The 20,499-nt window shown below is 42.8% G+C and overlaps 10 non-coding genes across 10 annotated transcripts; all 10 read left to right on the top strand.

The window, feature by feature from the left end:
- The first annotated feature begins 698 nt into the window (after positions 1-698).
- trnak-uuu (transfer RNA lysine (anticodon UUU)) lies at positions 699-771 on the top strand. Its single transcript has one exon. It is a non-coding gene; the product is annotated as a tRNA-Lys (tRNA).
- Positions 772-2,341: 1,570 nt separating this feature from the next.
- Positions 2,342-2,414, top strand: trnak-uuu (transfer RNA lysine (anticodon UUU)). Its single transcript has one exon. It is a non-coding gene; the product is annotated as a tRNA-Lys (tRNA).
- Positions 2,415-4,834: 2,420 nt separating this feature from the next.
- On the top strand, positions 4,835-4,907 carry trnak-uuu (transfer RNA lysine (anticodon UUU)). Its single transcript has one exon. It is a non-coding gene; the product is annotated as a tRNA-Lys (tRNA).
- Positions 4,908-5,400: 493 nt separating this feature from the next.
- On the top strand, positions 5,401-5,473 carry trnak-uuu (transfer RNA lysine (anticodon UUU)). Its single transcript has one exon. It is a non-coding gene; the product is annotated as a tRNA-Lys (tRNA).
- A 2,319-nt stretch (positions 5,474-7,792) lies between these two features.
- Positions 7,793-7,865, top strand: trnak-uuu (transfer RNA lysine (anticodon UUU)). The gene has a single exon. It is a non-coding gene; the product is annotated as a tRNA-Lys (tRNA).
- Positions 7,866-8,701: 836 nt separating this feature from the next.
- trnak-uuu (transfer RNA lysine (anticodon UUU)) lies at positions 8,702-8,774 on the top strand. The gene has a single exon. It is a non-coding gene; the product is annotated as a tRNA-Lys (tRNA).
- Positions 8,775-9,765: 991 nt separating this feature from the next.
- Positions 9,766-9,838, top strand: trnak-uuu (transfer RNA lysine (anticodon UUU)). Its single transcript has one exon. It is a non-coding gene; the product is annotated as a tRNA-Lys (tRNA).
- Positions 9,839-11,747: 1,909 nt separating this feature from the next.
- Positions 11,748-11,820, top strand: trnak-uuu (transfer RNA lysine (anticodon UUU)). The gene has a single exon. It is a non-coding gene; the product is annotated as a tRNA-Lys (tRNA).
- A 454-nt stretch (positions 11,821-12,274) lies between these two features.
- trnak-uuu (transfer RNA lysine (anticodon UUU)) lies at positions 12,275-12,347 on the top strand. Its single transcript has one exon. It is a non-coding gene; the product is annotated as a tRNA-Lys (tRNA).
- A 493-nt stretch (positions 12,348-12,840) lies between these two features.
- Positions 12,841-12,913, top strand: trnak-uuu (transfer RNA lysine (anticodon UUU)). The gene has a single exon. It is a non-coding gene; the product is annotated as a tRNA-Lys (tRNA).
- The last annotated feature ends 7,586 nt before the right edge of the window (positions 12,914-20,499 follow it).

The raw sequence follows: 20,499 nt of genomic DNA, 5'->3' as shown, positions 1-20,499 counted from the left end.
CCACATCAAAAACAAATCGCACTTCCTGGAATGATTTTCCTCAGGTTTTCGCCTGCCGTATTAGTTATGTTATACTCACAGACAGGATTTTAACAGTTTTGGAAACTTTAGAGTGTTTTATATCCACATCTACCAATTATATGCATATCCGAGCTTCTGGGCCTGAGTAACAGGGCACGCTTCTCATCCATATGCCGAAATACTGCCCCCAAGCCCAAAATTAGTTCAACTCCCTGTTCGAAGACTGATTTAAGTCTGTCAATCACACAGCATCATCTTATTTAGGAATTTGCAGTGTGCCATGCTTCTGTGAGAGACAATTGTAATTTTAAGCGGTGGTTTCTGAAAAGCCACATTGGTTCTTGTGCTGATTCATTGACTTCGCTGTGTAAAGAAGGCAGAGATTGCACACATAAAATCCCTGACCACGACGCGATTTGAACACGCAACCTTCTGATCTGGAGTCAGACGCGCTACCTTTGCGCCACGAGGTCTTGTACAATGTTTTTTTGGAGGGGATGCCTAGTTCAGATTTAGTTGACTGTATCATTTGGAATGAAAACCTGGTTCTCTGGGGAAATGTACCATCTGACAATGCCCCCTCGTCAGAACGTGCCTCTGCCCGGCAGGTTAGGTGTATGAAAATAAGCAAAAGCAGAGCCCGGAGGGTTAGGTGTATGAAAATAAGCAAAATCAGAGCCCGGATAGCTCAGTCGGTAGAGCATCAGACTTTTAATCTGAGGGTCCAGGGTTCAAGTCCCTGTTCGGGCGATGCTTTAATGTTCACCTTTCTTCACTACGCTGTCTTTCTGAACTTGCATTTTCCTTGACTTTCCATGACATGTTCGACCTGAGGACAAAACACTCACAGAGCCAAAACAGCTTAGTCTGAAGACATCCTCATAGTACCGATAAAGTTTGTAGAAACATGTCAAACAATGTCAAAATGAATCCTCAGGTAGTCTATTGTCTTAATAATTGATAATATTTCAACCGGACAATAGCGTATTCAATAGAAAGGAAAAACAACGAAGGGTGCGCACTCGGTCACGCTCGCAAACCAGCACTGCATGCTTCCTGCATGATGCCTAGTTCAGATTTAGTTGACTGTATCATTTGGAATGAAAACCTGGTTCTCTGGGGAAATGTACCATCTGACAATGCCCCCTCGTCAGAACGTGCCTCTGCCCGGCAGGTTAGGTGTATGAAAATAAGCAAAAGCAGAGCCCGGAGGGTTAGGTGTATGAAAATAAGCAAAATCAGAGCCCGGATAGCTCAGTCGGTAGAGCATCAGACTTTTAATCTGAGGGTCCAGGGTTCAAGTCCCTGTTTGGGCGATGCTTTAATGTTCACCTTTCTTCGCTACGCTGTCTTTCTGAACTTGCATTTTCCTTGACTTTCCATGACATGTTCGACCTGAGGACAAAACACTCACAGAGCCAAAACAGCTTAGTCTGAAGACATCCTCATAGTACCGATAAAGTTTGTAGAAACATTGACAGAAAGGTCTCGTTCTTCGTAATTTTTCAGAAAAGAAGCCTGAAACAATGTCTAAAGACTGTTGACATCTAGTGGAAGCCATAGGAACTGCAATCTGGGTCCGAACCCATTAGAAACTCAATAAGCATTCAATTGAAAACTACCCACATCAAAAACAAATCGCACTTCCTGGAATGATTTTCCTCAGGTTTTCGCCTGCCGTATTAGTTATGTTATACTCACAGACAGGATTTTAACAGTTTTGGAAACTTTAGAGTGTTTTATATCCACATCTACCAATTATATGCATATCCGAGCTTCTGGGCCTGAGTAACAGGGCACGCTTCTCATCCATATGCCGAAATACTGCCCCCAAGCCCAAAATTAGTTCAACTCCCTGTTCGAAGACTGATTTAAGTCTGTCAATCACACAGCATCATCTTATTTAGGAATTTGCAGTGTGCCATGCTTCTGTGAGAGACAATTGTAATTTTAAGCGGTGGTTTCTGAAAAGCCACATTGGTTCTTGTGCTGATTCATTGACTTCGCTGTGTAAAGAAGGCAGAGATTGAACACATAAAATCCCTGACCACGACGCGATTTGAACACGCAACCTTCTGATCTGGAGTCAGACGCGCTACCTTTGCGCCACGAGGTCTTGTACAATGTTTTTTTGGAGGGGATGCCTAGTTCAGATTTAGTTGACTGTATCATTTGGAATGAAAACCTGGTTCTCTGGGGAAATGTACCATCTGACAATGCCCCCTCGTCAGAACGTGCCTCTGCCCGGCAGGTTAGGTGTATGAAAATAAGCAAAAGCAGAGCCCGGAGGGTTAGGTGTATGAAAATAAGCAAAATCAGAGCCCGGATAGCTCAGTCGGTAGAGCATCAGACTTTTAATCTGAGGGTCCAGGGTTCAAGTCCCTGTTCGGGCGATGCTTTAATGTTCACCTTTCTTCACTACGCTGTCTTTCTGAACTTGCATTTTCCTTGACTTTCCATGACATGTTCGACCTGAGGACAAAACACTCACAGAGCCAAAACAGCTTAGTCTGAAGACATCCTCATAGTACCGATAAAGTTTGTAGAAACATGTCAAACAATGTCAAAATGAATCCTCAGGTAGTCTATTGTCTTAATAATTGATAATATTTCAACCGGACAATAGCGTATTCAATAGAAAGGAAAAACAACGAAGGGTGCGCACTCGGTCACGCTCGCAAACCAGCACTGCATGCTTCCTGCATGATGCCTAGTTCAGATTTAGTTGACTGTATCATTTGGAATGAAAACCTGGTTCTCTGGGGAAATGTACCATCTGACAATGCCCCCTCGTCAGAACGTGCCTCTGCCCGGCAGGTTAGGTGTATGAAAATAAGCAAAAGCAGAGCCCGGAGGGTTAGGTGTATGAAAATAAGCAAAATCAGAGCCCGGATAGCTCAGTCGGTAGAGCATCAGACTTTTAATCTGAGGGTCCAGGGTTCAAGTCCCTGTTTGGGCGATGCTTTAATGTTCACCTTTCTTCGCTACGCTGTCTTTCTGAACTTGCATTTTCCTTGACTTTCCATGACATGTTCGACCTGAGGACAAAACACTCACAGAGCCAAAACAGCTTAGTCTGAAGACATCCTCATAGTACCGATAAAGTTTGTAGAAACATTGACAGAAAGGTCTCGTTCTTCGTAATTTTTCAGAAAAGAAGCCTGAAACAATGTCTAAAGACTGTTGACATCTAGTGGAAGCCATAGGAACTGCAATCTGGGTCCGAACCCATTAGAAACTCAATAAGCATTCAATTGAAAACTACCCACATCAAAAACAAATCGCACTTCCTGGAATGATTTTCCTCAGGTTTTCGCCTGCCGTATTAGTTATGTTATACTCACAGACAGGATTTTAACAGTTTTGGAAACTTTAGAGTGTTTTATATCCACATCTACCAATTATATGCATATCCGAGCTTCTGGGCCTGAGTAACAGGGCACGCTTCTCATCCATATGCCGAAATACTGCCCCCAAGCCCAAAATTAGTTCAACTCCCTGTTCGAAGACTGATTTAAGTCTGTCAATCACACAGCATCATCTTATTTAGGAATTTGCAGTGTGCCATGCTTCTGTGAGAGACAATTGTAATTTTAAGCGGTGGTTTCTGAAAAGCCACATTGGTTCTTGTGCTGATTCATTGACTTCGCTGTGTAAAGAAGGCAGAGATTGCACACATAAAATCCCTGACCACGACGCGATTTGAACACGCAACCTTCTGCTCTGGAGTCAGACGCGCTACCTTTGCGCCACGAGGTCTTGTACAATGTTTTTTTGGAGGGTCCAGGGTTCAAGTCCCTGTTCGGGCGATGCTTTAATGTTCACCTTTCTTCGCTACGCTGTCTTTCTGAACTTGCATTTTCCTTGACTTTCCATGACATGTTCGACCTGAGGACAAAACACTCACAGAGCCAAAACAGCTTAGTCTGAAGACATCCTCATAGTACCGATAAAGTTTGTAGAAACATTGACAGAAAGGTCTCGTTCTTCGTAATTTTTCAGAAAAGAAGCCTGAAACAATGTCTAAAGACTGTTGACATCTAGTGGAAGCCATAGGAACTGCAATCTGGGTCCGAACCCATTAGAAACTCAATAAGCATTCAATTGAAAACTACCCACATCAAAAACAAATCGCACTTCCTGGAATGATTTTCCTCAGGTTTTCGCCTGCCGTATTAGTTATGTTATACTCACAGACAGGATTTTAACAGTTTTGGAAACTTTAGAGTGTTTTATATCCACATCTACCAATTATATGCATATCCGAGCTTCTGGGCCTGAGTAACAGGGCACGCTTCTCATCCATATGCCGAAATACTGCCCCCAAGCCCAAAATTAGTTCAACTCCCTGTTCGAAGACTGATTTAAGTCTGTCAATCACACAGCATCATCTTATTTAGGAATTTGCAGTGTGCCATGCTTCTGTGAGAGACAATTGTAATTTTAAGCGGTGGTTTCTGAAAAGCCACATTGGTTCTTGTGCTGATTCATTGACTTCGCTGTGTAAAGAAGGCAGAGATTGCATACATAAAATCCCTGACCACGACGCGATTTGAACACGCAACCTTCTGATCTGGAGTCAGACGCGCTACCTTTGCGCCACGAGGTCTTGTACAATGTTTTTTTGGAGGGGATGCCTAGTTCAGATTTAGTTGACTGTATCATTTGGAATGAAAACCTGGTTCTCTGGGGAAATGTACCATCTGACAATGCCCCCTCGTCAGAACGTGCCTCTGCCCGGCAGGTTAGGTGTATGAAAATAAGCAAAAGCAGAGCCCGGAGGGTTAGGTGTATGAAAATAAGCAAAATCAGAGCCCGGATAGCTCAGTCGGTAGAGCATCAGACTTTTAATCTGAGGGTCCAGGGTTCAAGTCCCTGTTCGGGCGATGCTTTAATGTTCACCTTTCTTCACTACGCTGTCTTTCTGAACTTGCATTTTCCTTGACTTTCCATGACATGTTCGACCTGAGGACAAAACACTCACAGAGCCAAAACAGCTTAGTCTGAAGACATCCTCATAGTACCGATAAAGTTTGTAGAAACATGTCAAACAATGTCAAAATGAATCCTCAGGTTGTCTATTGTCTTAATAATTGATCATATTTCAACCGGACAATAGCGTATTCAATAGAAAGGAAAAACAACGAAGGGTGCGCACTCGGTCAAGCTCGCAAACCAGCACTGCATGCTTCCTGCATGATGCCTAGTTCAGATTTAGTTGACTGTATCATTTGGAATGAAAACCTGGTTCTCTGGGGAAATGTACCATCTGACAATGCCCCCTCGTCAGAACGTGCCTCTGCCCGGCAGGTTAGGTGTATGAAAATAAGCAAAAGCAGAGCCCGGAGGGTTAGGTGTATGAAAATAAGCAAAAGCAGAGCCCGGATAGCTCAGTCGGTAGAGCATCAGACTTTTAATCTGAGGGTCCAGGGTTCAAGTCCCTGTTCGGGCGATGCTTTAATGTTCACCTTTCTTCACTACGCTGTCTTTCTGAACTTGCATTTTCCTTGACTTTCCATGACATGTTCGACCTGAGGACAAAACACTCACAGAGCCAAAACAGCTTAGTCTGAAGACATCCTCATAGTACCGATAAAGTTTGTAGAAACATTGACAGAAAGGTCTCGTTCTTCGTAATTTTTCAGAAAAGAAGCCTGAAACAATGTCTAAAGACTGTTGACATCTAGTGGAAGCCATAGGAACTGCAATCTGGGTCCGAACCCATTAGAAACTCAATAAGCATTCAATTGAAAACTACCCACATCAAAAACAAATCGCACTTCCTGGAATGATTTTCCTCAGGTTTTCGCCTGCCGTATTAGTTATGTTATACTCACAGACAGGATTTTAACAGTTTTGGAAACTTTAGAGTGTTTTATATCCACATCTACCAATTATATGCATATCCGAGCTTCTGGGCCTGAGTAACAGGGCACGCTTCTCATCCATATGCCGAAAATTAGTTGTAGAAACATGTCAAACAATGTCAAAATGAATCCTCAGGTTGTCTATTGTCTTAATAATTGATAATATTTCAACCGGACAATAGCGTATTCAATAGAAAGGAAAAACAACGAAGGGTGCGCACTCGGTCACGCTCGCAAACCAGCACTGCATGCTTCCTGCATGATGCCTAGTTCAGATTTAGTTGACTGTATCATTTGGAATGAAAACCTGGTTCTCTGGGGAAATGTACCATGTACCTGCCATGCCCGGCAGGTTAGGTGTATGAAAATAAGCAAAAGCAGAGCCCGGAGGGTTAGGTGTATGAAAATAAGCAAAAGCAGAGCCCGGATAGCTCAGTCGGTAGAGCATCAGACTTTTAATCTGAGGGTCCAGGGTTCAAGTCCCTGTTCGGGTGATGCTTTAATGTTCACCTTTCTTCGCTACGCTGTCTTTCTGAACTTGCATTTTCCTTGACTTTCCATGACATGTTCGACCTGAGGACAAAACACTCACAGAGCCAAAACAGCTTAGTCTGAAGACATCCTCATAGTACCGATAAAGTTTGTAGAAACATTGACAGAAAGGTCTCGTTCTTCGTAATTTTTCAGAAAAGAAGCCTGAAACAATGTCTAAAGACTGTTGACATCTAGTGGAAGCCATAGGAACTGCAATCTGGGTCCGAACCCATTAGAAACTCAATAAGCATTCAATTGAAAACTACCCACATCAAAAACAAATCGCACTTCCTGGAATGATTTTCCTCAGGTTTTCGCCTGCCGTATTAATTATGTTATACTCACAGACAGGATTTTAACAGTTTTGGAAACTTTAGAGTGTTTTATATCCACATCTACCAATTATATGCATATCCGAGCTTCTGGGCCTGAGTAACAGGGCACGCTTCTCATCCATATGCCGAAATACTGCCCCCAAGCCAAAAATTAGTTCAACTCCCTGTTCGAAGACTGATTTAAGTCTGTCAATCACACAGCATCATCTTATTTAGGAATTTGCAGTGTGCCATGCTTCTGTGAGAGACAATTGTAATTTTAAGCAGCATTGGTTTGGTGGTTTCTGAATTGTGCTGATTCATTGACTTCGCTGTGTAAAGAAGGCAGAGATTGCACACATAAAATCCCTGACCACGACGCGATTTGAACACGCAACCTTCTGATCTGGAGTCAGACGCGCTACCTTTGCGCCACGAGGTCTTGTACAATGTTTTTTGGAGGGGATGCCTAGTTCAGATTTAGTTGACTGTATCATTTGGAATGAAAACCTGGTTCTCTGGGGAAATGTACCATCTGACAATGCCCCCTCGTCAGAACGTGCCTCTGCCCGGCAGGTTAGGTGTATGAAAATAAGCATAAGAAAAATTGCATTTTCCTTGACTTTCCATGACATGTTCGACCTGAGGACAAAACACTCACAGAGCCAAAACAGCTTAGTCTGAAGACATCCTCATAGTACCGATAAAGTTTGTAGAAACATGTCAAACAATGTCAAAATGAATCCTCAGGTTGTCTATTGTCTTAATAATTGATCATATTTCAACCGGACAATAGCGTATTCAATAGAAAGGAAAAACAACGAAGGGTGCGCACTCGGTCAAGCTCGCAAACCAGCACTGCATGCTTCCTGCATGATGCCTAGTTCAGATTTAGTTGACTGTATCATTTGGAATGAAAACCTGGTTCTCTGGGGAAATGTACCATCTGACAATGCCCCCTCGTCAGAACGTGCCTCTGCCCGGCAGGTTAGGTGTATGAAAATAAGCAAAAGCAGAGCCCGGAGGGTTAGGTGTATGAAAATAAGCAAAAGCAGAGCCCGGATAGCTCAGTCGGTAGAGCATCAGACTTTTAATCTGAGGGTCCAGGGTTCAAGTCCCTGTTCGGGCGATGCTTTAATGTTCACCTTTCTTCGCTACGCTGTCTTTCTGAACTTGCATTTTCCTTGACTTTCCATGACATGTTCGACCTGAGGACAAAACACTCACAGAGCCAAAACAGCTTAGTCTGAAGACATCCTCATAGTACCGATAAAGTTTGTAGAAACATTGACAGAAAGGTCTCGTTCTTCGTAATTTTTCAGAAAAGAAGCCTGAAACAATGTCTAAAGACTGTTGACATCTTGTGGAAGCCATAGGAACTGCAATCTGGGTCCGAACCCATTAGAAACTCAATAAGCATTCAATTGAAAACTACCCACATCAAAAACAAATCGCACTTCCTGGAATGATTTTCCTCAGGTTTTCGCCTGCCGTATTAGTTATGTTATACTCACAGACAGGATTTTAACAGTTTTGGAAACTTTAGAGTGTTTTATATCCACATCTACCAATTATATGCATATCCGAGCTTCTGGGCCTGAGTAACAGGGCACGCTTCTCATCCATATGCCGAAAATTAGTTGTAGAAACATGTCAAACAATGTCAAAATGAATCCTCAGGTTGTCTATTGTCTTAATAATTGATAATATTTCAACCGGACAATAGCGTATTCAATAGAAAGGAAAAACAACGAAGGGTGCGCACTCGGTCACGCTCGCAAACCAGCACTGCATGCTTCCTGCATGATGCCTAGTTCAGATTTAGTTGACTGTATCATTTGGAATGAAAACCTGGTTCTCTGGGGAAATGTACCATGTACCTGCCATGCCCGGCAGGTTAGGTGTATGAAAATAAGCAAAAGCAGAGCCCGGAGGGTTAGGTGTATGAAAATAAGCAAAAGCAGAGCCCGGATAGCTCAGTCGGTAGAGCATCAGACTTTTAATCTGAGGGTCCAGGGTTCAAGTCCCTGTTCGGGCGATGCTTTAATGTTCACCTTTCTTCGCTACGCTGTCTTTCTGAACTTGCATTTTCCTTGACTTTCCATGACATGTTCGACCTGAGGACAAAACACTCACAGAGCCAAAACAGCTTAGTCTGAAGACATCCTCATAGTACCGATAAAGTTTGTAGAAACATTGACAGAAAGGTCTCGTTCTTCGTAATTTTTCAGAAAAGAAGCCTGAAACAATGTCTAAAGACTGTTGACATCTAGTGGAAGCCATAGGAACTGCAATCTGGGTCCGAACCCATTAGAAACTCAATAAGCATTCAATTGAAAACTACCCACATCAAAAACAAATCGCACTTCCTGGAATGATTTTCCTCAGGTTTTCGCCTGCCGTATTAGTTATGTTATACTCACAGACAGGATTTTAACAGTTTTGGAAACTTTAGAGTGTTTTATATCCACATCTACCAATTATATGCATATCCGAGCTTCTGGGCCTGAGTAACAGGGCACGCTTCTCATCCATATGCCGAAATACTGCCCCCAAGCCAAAAATTAGTTCAACTCCCTGTTCGAAGACTGATTTAAGTCTGTCAATCACACAGCATCATCTTATTTAGGAATTTGCAGTGGGCCATGCTTCTGTGAGAGACAATTGTAATTTTAAGCAGCATTGGTTTGGTGGTTTCTGAATTGTGCTGATTCATTGACTTCGCTGTGTAAAGAAGGCAGACATAAAATCCCTGACCACGACGCGATTTGAACACGCAACCTTCTGATCTGGAGTCAGACGCGCTACCTTTGCGCCACGAGGTCTTGTACAATGTTTTTTTGGAGGGGATGCCTAGTTCAGATTTAGTTGACTGTATCATTTGGAATGAAAACCTGGTTCTCTGGGGAAATGTACCATCTGACAATGCCCCCTCGTCAGAACGTGCCTCTGCCCGGCAGGTTAGGTGTATGAAAATAAGCAAAAGCAGAGCCCGGAGGGTTAGGTGTATGAAAATAAGCAAAATTAGAGCCCGGATAGCTCAGTCGGTAGAGCATCAGACTTTTAATCTGAGGGTCCAGGGTTCAAGTCCCTGTTCGGGCGATGCTTTAATGTTCACCTTTCTTCACTACGCTGTCTTTCTGAACTTGCATTTTCCTTGACTTTCCATGACATGTTCGACCTGAGGACAAAACACTCACAGAGCCAAAACAGCTTAGTCTGAAGACATCCTCATAGTACCGATAAAGTTTGTAGAAACATTGACAGAAAGGTCTCGTTCTTCGTAATTTTTCAGAAAAGAAGCCTGAAACAATGTCTAAAGACTGTTGACATCTAGTGGAAGCCATAGGAACTGCAATCTGGGTCCGAACCCATTAGAAACTCAATAAGCATTCAATTGAAAACTACCCACATCAAAAACAAATCGCACTTCCTGGAATGATTTTCCTCAGGTTTTCGCCTGCCGTATTAGTTATGTTATACTCACAGACAGGATTTTAACAGTTTTGGAAACTTTAGAGTGTTTTATATCCACATCTACCAATTATATGCATATCCGAGCTTCTGGGCCTGAGTAACAGGGCACGCTTCTCATCCATATGCCGAAAATTAGTTGTAGAAACATGTCAAACAATGTCAAAATGAATCCTCAGGTTGTCTATTGTCTTAATAATTGATAATATTTCAACCGGACAATAGCGTATTCAATAGAAAGGAAAAACAACGAAGGGTGCGCACTCGGTCACGCTCGCAAACCAGCACTGCATGCTTCCTGCATGATGCCTAGTTCAGATTTAGTTGACTGTATCATTTGGAATGAAAACCTGGTTCTCTGGGGAAATGTACCATGTACCTGCCATGCCCGGCAGGTTAGGTGTATGAAAATAAGCAAAAGCAGAGCCCGGAGGGTTAGGTGTATGAAAATAAGCAAAAGCAGAGCCCGGATAGCTCAGTCGGTAGAGCATCAGACTTTTAATCTGAGGGTCCAGGGTTCAAGTCCCTGTTCGGGTGATGCTTTAATGTTCACCTTTCTTCGCTACGCTGTCTTTCTGAACTTGCATTTTCCTTGACTTTCCATGACATGTTCGACCTGAGGACAAAACACTCACAGAGCCAAAACAGCTTAGTCTGAAGACATCCTCATAGTACCGATAAAGTTTGTAGAAACATTGACAGAAAGGTCTCGTTCTTCGTAATTTTTCAGAAAAGAAGCCTGAAACAATGTCTAAAGACTGTTGACATCTAGTGGAAGCCATAGGAACTGCAATCTGGGTCCGAACCCATTAGAAACTCAATAAGCATTCAATTGAAAACTACCCACATCAAAAACAAATCGCACTTCCTGGAATGATTTTCCTCAGGTTTTCGCCTGCCGTATTAATTATGTTATACTCACAGACAGGATTTTAACAGTTTTGGAAACTTTAGAGTGTTTTATATCCACATCTACCAATTATATGCATATCCGAGCTTCTGGGCCTGAGTAACAGGGCACGCTTCTCATCCATATGCCGAAATACTGCCCCCAAGCCAAAAATTAGTTCAACTCCCTGTTCGAAGACTGATTTAAGTCTGTCAATCACACAGCATCATCTTATTTAGGAATTTGCAGTGTGCCATGCTTCTGTGAGAGACAATTGTAATTTTAAGCAGCATTGGTTTGGTGGTTTCTGAATTGTGCTGATTCATTGACTTCGCTGTGTAAAGAAGGCAGAGATTGCACACATAAAATCCCTGACCACGACGCGATTTGAACACGCAACCTTCTGATCTGGAGTCAGACGCGCTACCTTTGCGCCACGAGGTCTTGTACAATGTTTTTTTGGAGGGGATGCCTAGTTCAGATTTAGTTGACTGTATCATTTGGAATGAAAACCTGGTTCTCTGGGGAAATGTACCATCTGACAATGCCCCCTCGTCAGAACGTGCCTCTGCCCGGCAGGTTAGGTGTATGAAAATAAGCAAAAGCAGAGCCCGGAGGGTTAGGTGTATGAAAATAAGCAAAATCAGAGCCCGGATAGCTCAGTCGGTAGAGCATCAGACTTTTAATCTGAGGGTCCAGGGTTCAAGTCCCTGTTCGGGCGATGCTTTAATGTTCACCTTTCTTCACTACGCTGTCTTTCTGAACTTGCATTTTCCTTGACTTTCCATGACATGTTCGACCTGAGGACAAAACACTCACAGAGCCAAAACAGCTTAGTCTGAAGACATCCTCATAGTACCGATAAAGTTTGTAGAAACATGTCAAACAATGTCAAAATGAATCCTCAGGTTGTCTATTGTCTTAATAATTGATAATATTTCAACCGGACAATAGCGTATTCAATAGAAAGGAAAAACAACGAAGGGTGCGCACTCGGTCACGCTCGCAAACCAGCACTGCATGCTTCCTGCATGATGCCTAGTTCAGATTTAGTTGACTGTATCATTTGGAATGAAAACCTGGTTCTCTGGGGAAATGTACCATCTGACAATGCCCCCTCGTCAGAACGTGCCTCTGCCCGGCAGGTTAGGTGTATGAAAATAAGCAAAATCACAGCCCGGATAGCTCAGTCGGTAGAGCATCAGACTTTTAATCTGAGGGTCCAGGGTTCAAGTCCCTGTTCGGGCGATGCTTTAATGTTCACCTTTCTTCGCTACGCTGTCTTTCTGAACTTGCATTTTCCTTGACTTTCCATGACATGTTCGACCTGAGGACAAAACACTCACAGAGCCAAAACAGCTTAGTCTGAAGACATCCTCATAGTACCGATAAAGTTTGTAGAAACATGTCAAACAATGTCAAAATGAATCCTCAGGTTGTCTATTGTCTTAATAATTGATAATATTTCAACCGGACAATAGCGTATTCAATAGAAAGGAAAAACAACGAAGGGTGCGCACTCGGTCACGCTCGCAAACCAGCACTGCATGCTTCCTGCATGATGCCTAGTTCAGATTTAGTTGACTGTATCATTTGGAATGAAAACCTGGTTCTCTGGGGAAATGTACCATCTGACAATGCCCCCTCGTCAGAACGTGCCTCTGCCCGGCAGGTTAGGTGTATGAAAATAAGCAAAAGCAGAGCCCGGAGGGTTAGGTGTATGAAAATAAGCAAAATCAGAGCCCGGATAGCTCAGTCGGTAGAGCATCAGACTTTTAATCTGAGGGTCCAGGGTTCAAGTCCCTGTTCGGGCGATGCTTTAATGTTCACCTTTCTTCGCTACGCTGTCTTTCTGAACTTGCATTTTCCTTGACTTTCCATGACATGTTCGACCTGAGGACAAAACACTCACAGAGCCAAAACAGCTTAGTCTGAAGACATCCTCATAGTACCGATAAAGTTTGTAGAAACATTGACAGAAAGGTCTCGTTCTTCGTAATTTTTCAGAAAAGAAGCCTGAAACAATGTCTAAAGACTGTTGACATCTAGTGGAAGCCATAGGAACTGCAATCTGGGTCCGAACCCATTAGAAACTCAATAAGCATTCAATTGAAAACTACCCACATCAAAAACAAATCGCACTTCCTGGAATGATTTTCCTCAGGTTTTCGCCTGCCGTATTAGTTATGTTATACTCACAGACAGGATTTTAACAGTTTTGGAAACTTTAGAGTGTTTTATATCCACATCTACCAATTATATGCATATCCGAGCTTCTGGGCCTGAGTAACAGGGCACGCTTCTCATCCATATGCCGAAATACTGCCCCCAAGCCAAAAATTAGTTCAACTCCCTGTTCGAAGACTGATTTAAGTCTGTCAATCACACAGCATCATCTTATTTAGGAATTTGCAGTGTGCCATGCTTCTGTGAGAGACAATTGTAATTTTAAGCAGCATTGGTTTGGTGGTTTCTGAAAAGCCACATTGGTTCTTGTGCTGATTCATTGACTTCGCTGTGTAAAGAAGGCAGAGATTGCACACATAAAATCCCTGACCACGACGCGATTTGAACACGCAACCTTCTGATCTGGAGTCAGACGCGCTACCTTTGCGCCACGAGGTCTTGTACAATGTTTTTTTGGAGGGGATGCCTAGTTCAGATTTAGTTGACTGTATCATTTGGAATGAAAACCTGGTTCTCTGGGGAAATGTACCATCTGACAATGCCCCCTCGTCAGAACGTGCCTCTGCCCGGCAGGTTAGGTGTATGAAAATAAGCATAAGAAAAATTGCATTTTCCTTGACTTTCCATGACATGTTCGACCTGAGGACAAAACACTCACAGAGCCAAAACAGCTTAGTCTGAAGACATCCTCATAGTACCGATAAAGTTTGTAGAAACATGTCAAACAATGTCAAAATGAATCCTCAGGTTGTCTATTGTCTTAATAATTGATAATATTTCAACCGGACAATAGCGTATTCAATAGAAAGGAAAAACAACGAAGGGTGCGCACTCGGTCACGCTCGCAAACCAGCACTGCATGCTTCCTGCATGATGCCTAGTTCAGATTTAGTTGACTGTATCATTTGGAATGAAAACCTGGTTCTCTGGGGAAATGTACCATCTGACAATGCCCCCTCGTCAGAACGTGCCTCTGCCCGGCAGGTTAGGTGTATGAAAATAAGCAAAAGTAGAGCCCGGAGGGTTAGGTGTATGAAAATAAGCAAAAGCAGAGCCCGGATAGCTCAGTCGGTAGAGCATCAGACTTTTAAGCTGAGGGTCCAGGGTTCAAGTCCCTGTTCGGGCGATGCTTTAATGTTCACCTTTCTTCACTACGCTGTCTTTCTGAACTTGCATTTTCCTTGACTTTCCATGACATGTTCGACCTGAGGACTAAACACTCACAGAGCCAAAACAGCTTAGTCTGAAGACATCCTCATAGTACCGATAAAGTTTGTAGAAACATTGACAGAAAGGTCTCGTTCTTCGTAATTTTTCAGAAAAGAAGCCTGAAACAATGTCTAAAGACTGTTGACATCTAGTGGAAGCCATAGGAACTGCAATCTGGGTCCGAACCCATTAGAAACTCAATAAGCATTCAATTGAAAACTACCCACATCAAAAACAAATCGCACTTCCTGGAATGATTTTCCTCAGGTTTTCGCCTGCCGTATTAGTTATGTTATACTCACAGACAGGATTTTAACAGTTTTGGAAACTTTAGAGTGTTTTATATCCACATCTACCAATTATATGCATATCCGAGCTTCTGGGCCTGAGTAACAGGGCACGCTTCTCATCCATATGCCGAAATACTGCCCCCAAGCCAAAAATTAGTTCAACTCCCTGTTCGAAGACTGATTTAAGTCTGTCAATCACACAGCATCATCTTATTTAGGAATTTGCAGTGTGCCATGCTTCTGTGAGAGACAATTGTAATTTGTGGTTTCTGAAAAGCCACATTGGTTCTTGGTGCTGATTCATTGACTTCGCTGTGTAAAGAAGGCAGAGACTGCACACATAAAATCCCTGAACACGATGCGATTTGAACACGCAACCTTCTGATCTGGAGTCAGACGCGCTACCTTTGCACCACAAGGTCTTGTACAATGTTTTTTTGAGGGGATGCCTAGTTCAGATTTAGTTGACCGATAAAGTTTGTAGAAACATGTCAAACAATGTCAAAATGAATCCTCAGGTTGTCTATTGTCTTAATAATTGATAATATTTCAACCGGACAATAGCGTATTCAATAGAAAGGAAAAACAACGAAGGGTGCGCACTCGGTCACGCTCGCAAACCAGCACTGCATGCTTCCTGCATGCTTCCTGCATGATGCCTAGTTCAGATTTAGTTGACTGTATCATTTGGAATGAAAACCTGGTTCTCTGGGGAAATGTACCATCTGACAATGCCCCCTCGTCAGAACGTGCCTCTGCCCGGCAGGTTAGGTGTATGAAAATAAGCAAAAGCAGAGCCCGGAGGGTTAGGTGTATGAAAATAAGCAAAATCAGAGCCCGGATAGCTCAGTCGGTAGAGCATCAGACTTTTAATCTGAGGGTCCAGGGTTCAAGTCCCTGTTTGGGCGATGCTTTAATGTTCACCTTTCTTCGCTACGCTGTCTTTCTGAACTTGCATTTTCCTTGACTTTCCATGACATGTTCGACCTGAGGACAAAACACTCACAGAGCCAAAACAGCTTAGTCTGAAGACATCCTCATAGTACCGATAAAGTTTGTAGAAACATTGACAGAAAGGTCTCGTTCTTCGTAATTTTTCAGAAAAGAAGCCTGAAACAATGTCTAAAGACTGTTGACATCTAGTGGAAGCCATAGGAACTGCAATCTGGGTCCGAACCCATTAGAAACTCAATAAGCATTCAATTGAAAACTACCCACATCAAAAACAAATCGCACTTCCTGGAATGATTTTCCTCAGGTTTTCGCCTGCCGTATTAGTTATGTTATACTCACAGACAGGATTTTAACAGTTTTGGAAACTTTAGAGTGTTTTATATCCACATCTACCAATTATATGCATATCCGAGCTTCTGGGCCTGAGTAACAGGGCACGCTTCTCATCCATATGCCGAAATACTGCCCCCAAGCCAAAAATTAGTTCAACTCCCTGTTCGAAGACTGATTTAAGTCTGTCAATCACACAGCATCATCTTATTTAGGAATTTGCAGTGTGCCATGCTTCTGTGAGAGACAATTGTAATTTGTGGTTTCTGAAAAGCCACATTGGTTCTTGGTGCTGATTCATTGACTTCGCTGTGTAAAGAAGGCAGAGACTGCACACATAAAATCCCTGAACACGATGCGATTTGAACACGCAACCTTCTGATCTGGAGTCAGACGCGCTACCTTTGCACCACAAGGTCTTGTACAATGTTTTTTTGAGGGGATGCCTAGTTCAGATTTAGTTGACCGATAAAGTTTGTAGAAACATGTCAAACAATGTCAAAATGAATCCTCAGGTTGTCTATTGTCTTAATAATTGATAATATTTCAACCGGACAATAGCGTATTCAATAGAAAGGAAAAACAACGAAGGGTGCGCACTCGGTCACGCTCACAAACCAGCACTGCATGCTTCATGCATGATGCCTAGTTCAGATTTAGTTGACTGTATCATTTGGAATGAAAACCTGGTTCTCTGGGGAAATGTACCATCTGACAATGCCCCCTCGTCAGAACGTGCCTCTGCCCGGCAGGTTAGGTGTATGAAAATAAGCAAAAGCAGAGCCCGGAGGATTAGGTGTATGAAAATAAGCAAAATCAGAGCCCGGATAGCTGTCGGTAGAGCATCAGACTTTTAATCTGAGGGTCCAGGGTTCAAGTCCCTGTTCGGGTGATGCTTTAATGTTCACCTTTCTTCACTACGCTGTCTTTCTGAACTTGCTTTTTCCTTGACTTTCCATGACATGTTCGACCTGAGGACAAAACACTCACAGAGCCAAAACAGCTTAGTCCGAAGACATCCTCATAGTACCGATAAAGTTTGTAGAAACATGTCAAACAATGTCAAAATGAATCCTCAGGTTGTCTATTGTCTTAATAATTGATAATATTTCAACCGGACAATAGCGTATTCAATAGAAAGGAAAAACAACGAAGGGTGAACACTCGGTCACGCTCGCAAACCAGCACTGCATGCTTCCTAAGCACTGACAGAAAGGTCTCGTTCTTCGTAATTTTTCAGAAAAGAAGCCTGAAACAATGTCTAAAGACTGTTGACATATAGTGGAAGCCATAGGAACTGCAATCTGGGTCCGAACCCATTAGAAACTCAATGAGCATTCAATTGAAAACTACCCACATCAAAAACAAATCGCACTTCCTGGAATGATTTTCCTCAGGTTTTCGCCTGCTGTATCAGTTCTGTTATACTCACAGACAGGATTTTAACAGTTTTGGAAACTCTAGAGTGTTTTATATCCACATCTACCAATTATATGCATATCCGAGCTTCTGGGCCTGAGTACGCTTCTGTGCACGCTTCTCATCCATATGCCGAAATACTGCCTCCAAGCCAAAAGAAGTTCAACTCCATGTTCGAAGACTGATTTAAGTCTGTCAATCACACAGCATCATCTTTTTAGGAATTTGCAGTGTGCCATGCTTCTGTGAGAGACAATTGTGATCTTAAGCAGCATTGGTTTGGTGGTTTCTGTAAAGCCACATTGGTTCTTGTGCTGATTCATTGACTTTGCTGTGTAAAGAAGGCAGAGTTGCACACATAAAATCCCTGACCACGACGTGATTTGAACACGCAAGCTTCTGATCTGGAGTCAGACACACTACCTTTGCGCCACGAGGTCTTGTACAATGTGGTTTTTGGAGGGGATGCCTAGTTCAGATTTTGTTGACTGTATCATTTGGAATGAAGACCTGGTTCTCTGGGGAAATGTACCATCTGACAATGCCCCCTCGTCAGCACGTGACTCTGCCCGGCGGGTTAGGTGTATGAAAATAAGCAAAAGCAGAGCCCGGATAGCTCAGTCGGTAGAGCATCAGACTTTTAATCTGAGGGTCCAGGGTTCAAGTCCCTGTTCGGGTGATGCTTTAATGTTCACCTTTCTTCACTACGCTGTCTTTCTGAACTTGCATTTTCCTTGACTTTCCATGACATGTTCGACCTGAGGACAAAACACTCACAGAGCCAAAACAGCTTAGTCTGAAGACATCCTCATAGTACCGATAAAGTTTGTAGAAACATTGACAGAAAGGTCTCGTTCTTCGTAATTTTTCAGAAAAGAAGCCTGAAACAATGTCTAAAGACTGTTGACATCTAGTGGAAGCCATAGGAACTGCAATCTGGGTCCGAACCCATTAGAAACTCAATAAGCATTCAATTGAAAACTACCCACATCAAAAACAAATCGCACTTCCTGGAATGATTTTCCTCAGGTTTTCGCCTGCCGTATTAGTTATGTTATACTCACAGACAGGATTTTAACAGTTTTGGAAACTTTAGAGTGTTTTATATCCACATCTACCAATTATATGCATATCCGAGCTTCTGGGCCTGAGTAACAGGGCACGCTTCTCATCCATATGCCGAAATACTGCCCCCAAGCCAAAAATTAGTTCAACTCCCTTTTCGAAGACTGATTTAAGTCTGTCAATCACACAGCATCATCTTATTTAGGAATTTGCAGTGTGCCATGCTTCTGTGAGAGACAATTGTAATTTGTGGTTTCTGAAAAGCCACATTGGTTCTTGGTGCTGATTCATTGACTTCACTGTGTAAAGAAGGCAGAGACACATAAAATCCCTGAACACGACGCGATTTGAACACGCAACCTTCTGATCTGGAGTCAGACACGCTACCTTTGCGCCACGAGGTCTTGTACAATGTGGTTTTTGGAGGGGATGCCTAGTTCAGATTTCGTTGACTGTATCATTTGGAATGAAGACCTGGTTCTCTGGGGAAATGTACCATCTGACAATGCCCCCTCGTCAGCACGTGACTCTGCCCGGCGGGTTAGGTGTATGAAAATAAGCAAAAGCAGAGCCCGGATAGCTCCGTCGGTAGAGCATCAGACTTTTAATCTGAGGGTCCAGGTTTCAAGTCCCTGTTCGGGCGATGCTTTAATGTTCACCTTTCTTCGCTACGCTGTCTTTCTGAACTTGCATTTTCCTTGACTTTCCATGACATGTTCGACCTGAGGACAAAACACTCACAGAGCCAAAACAGCTTAGTCTGAAGACATCCTCATAGTACCGATAAAGTTTGTAGAAACATTGACAGAAAGGTCTCGTTCTTCGTAATTTTTCAGAAAAGAAGCCTGAAACAATGTCTAAAGACTGTTGACATCTAGTGGAAGCCATAGGAACTGCAATCTGGGTCCGAACCCATTAGAAACTCAATAAGCATTCAATTGAAAACTACCCACATCAAAAACAAATCGCACTTCCTGGAATGATTTTCCTCAGGTTTTCGCCTGCCGTATTAGTTATGTTATACTCACAGACAGGATTTTAACAGTTTTGGAAACTTTAGAGTGTTTTATATCCACATCTACCAATTATATGCATATCCGAGCTTCTGGGCCTGAGTAACAGGGCACGCTTCTCATCCATATGCCGAAATACTGCCCCCAAGCCAAAAATTAGTTCAACTCCCTGTTCGAAGACTGATTTAAGTCTGTCAATCACACAGCATCATCTTATTTAGGAATTTGCAGTGTGCCATGCTTCTGTGAGAGACAATTGTAATCTTAAGCAGCATTGGTTTGGTGGTTTCTGAAAAGCCACATTGGTTCTTGTGCTGATTCATTGACTTCGCTGTGTAAAGAAGGCAGAGATTGCACACATAAAATCCCTGACCACAACGCGATTTGAACACGCAACCTTCTGATCTGGAGTCAGACGCGCTACCTTTGGCGCCACGAGGTTTTGTACAATGTTTTTTGGAGGGGATGCCTAGTTCAGATTTAGTTGACTGTATCATTTGGAATGAAAACCTGGTTCTCTGGGGAAATGTACCATCTGACAATGCCCCCTCGTCAGAACGTGCCTCTGCCCGGCAGGTTAGGTGTATGAAAATAAGCATAAGAAAAATTGCATTTTCCTTGACTTTCCATGACATGTTCGACCTGAGGACAAAACACTCACAGAGCCAAAACAGCTTAGTCTGAAGACATCCTCACTATACCGATAAAGTTTGTAGAAACATGTCAAACAATGTCAAAATGAATCCTCAGGTTGTCTATTGTCTTAATAATTGATAATATTTCAACCGGACAATAGCGTATTCAATAGAAAGGAAAAACAACGAAGGGTGCGCACTCGGTCACGCTCGCAAACCAGCACTGCATGCTTCATGCATGATGCCTAGTTCAGATTTAGTTGACTGTATCATTTGGAATGAAAACCTGGTTCTCTGG

This window comes from Oncorhynchus mykiss, chromosome 16 (assembly GCF_057628025.1).
Source record: "Oncorhynchus mykiss isolate SJ-2025 chromosome 16, ASM5762802v1, whole genome shotgun sequence".
In the NCBI taxonomy this organism is placed as follows: Eukaryota; Metazoa; Chordata; class Actinopteri; order Salmoniformes; family Salmonidae; genus Oncorhynchus; species Oncorhynchus mykiss.
The sequence above is the reverse complement of the archived record's forward strand: the minus strand, read 5'-3'. Positions and strand labels throughout refer to the sequence as shown.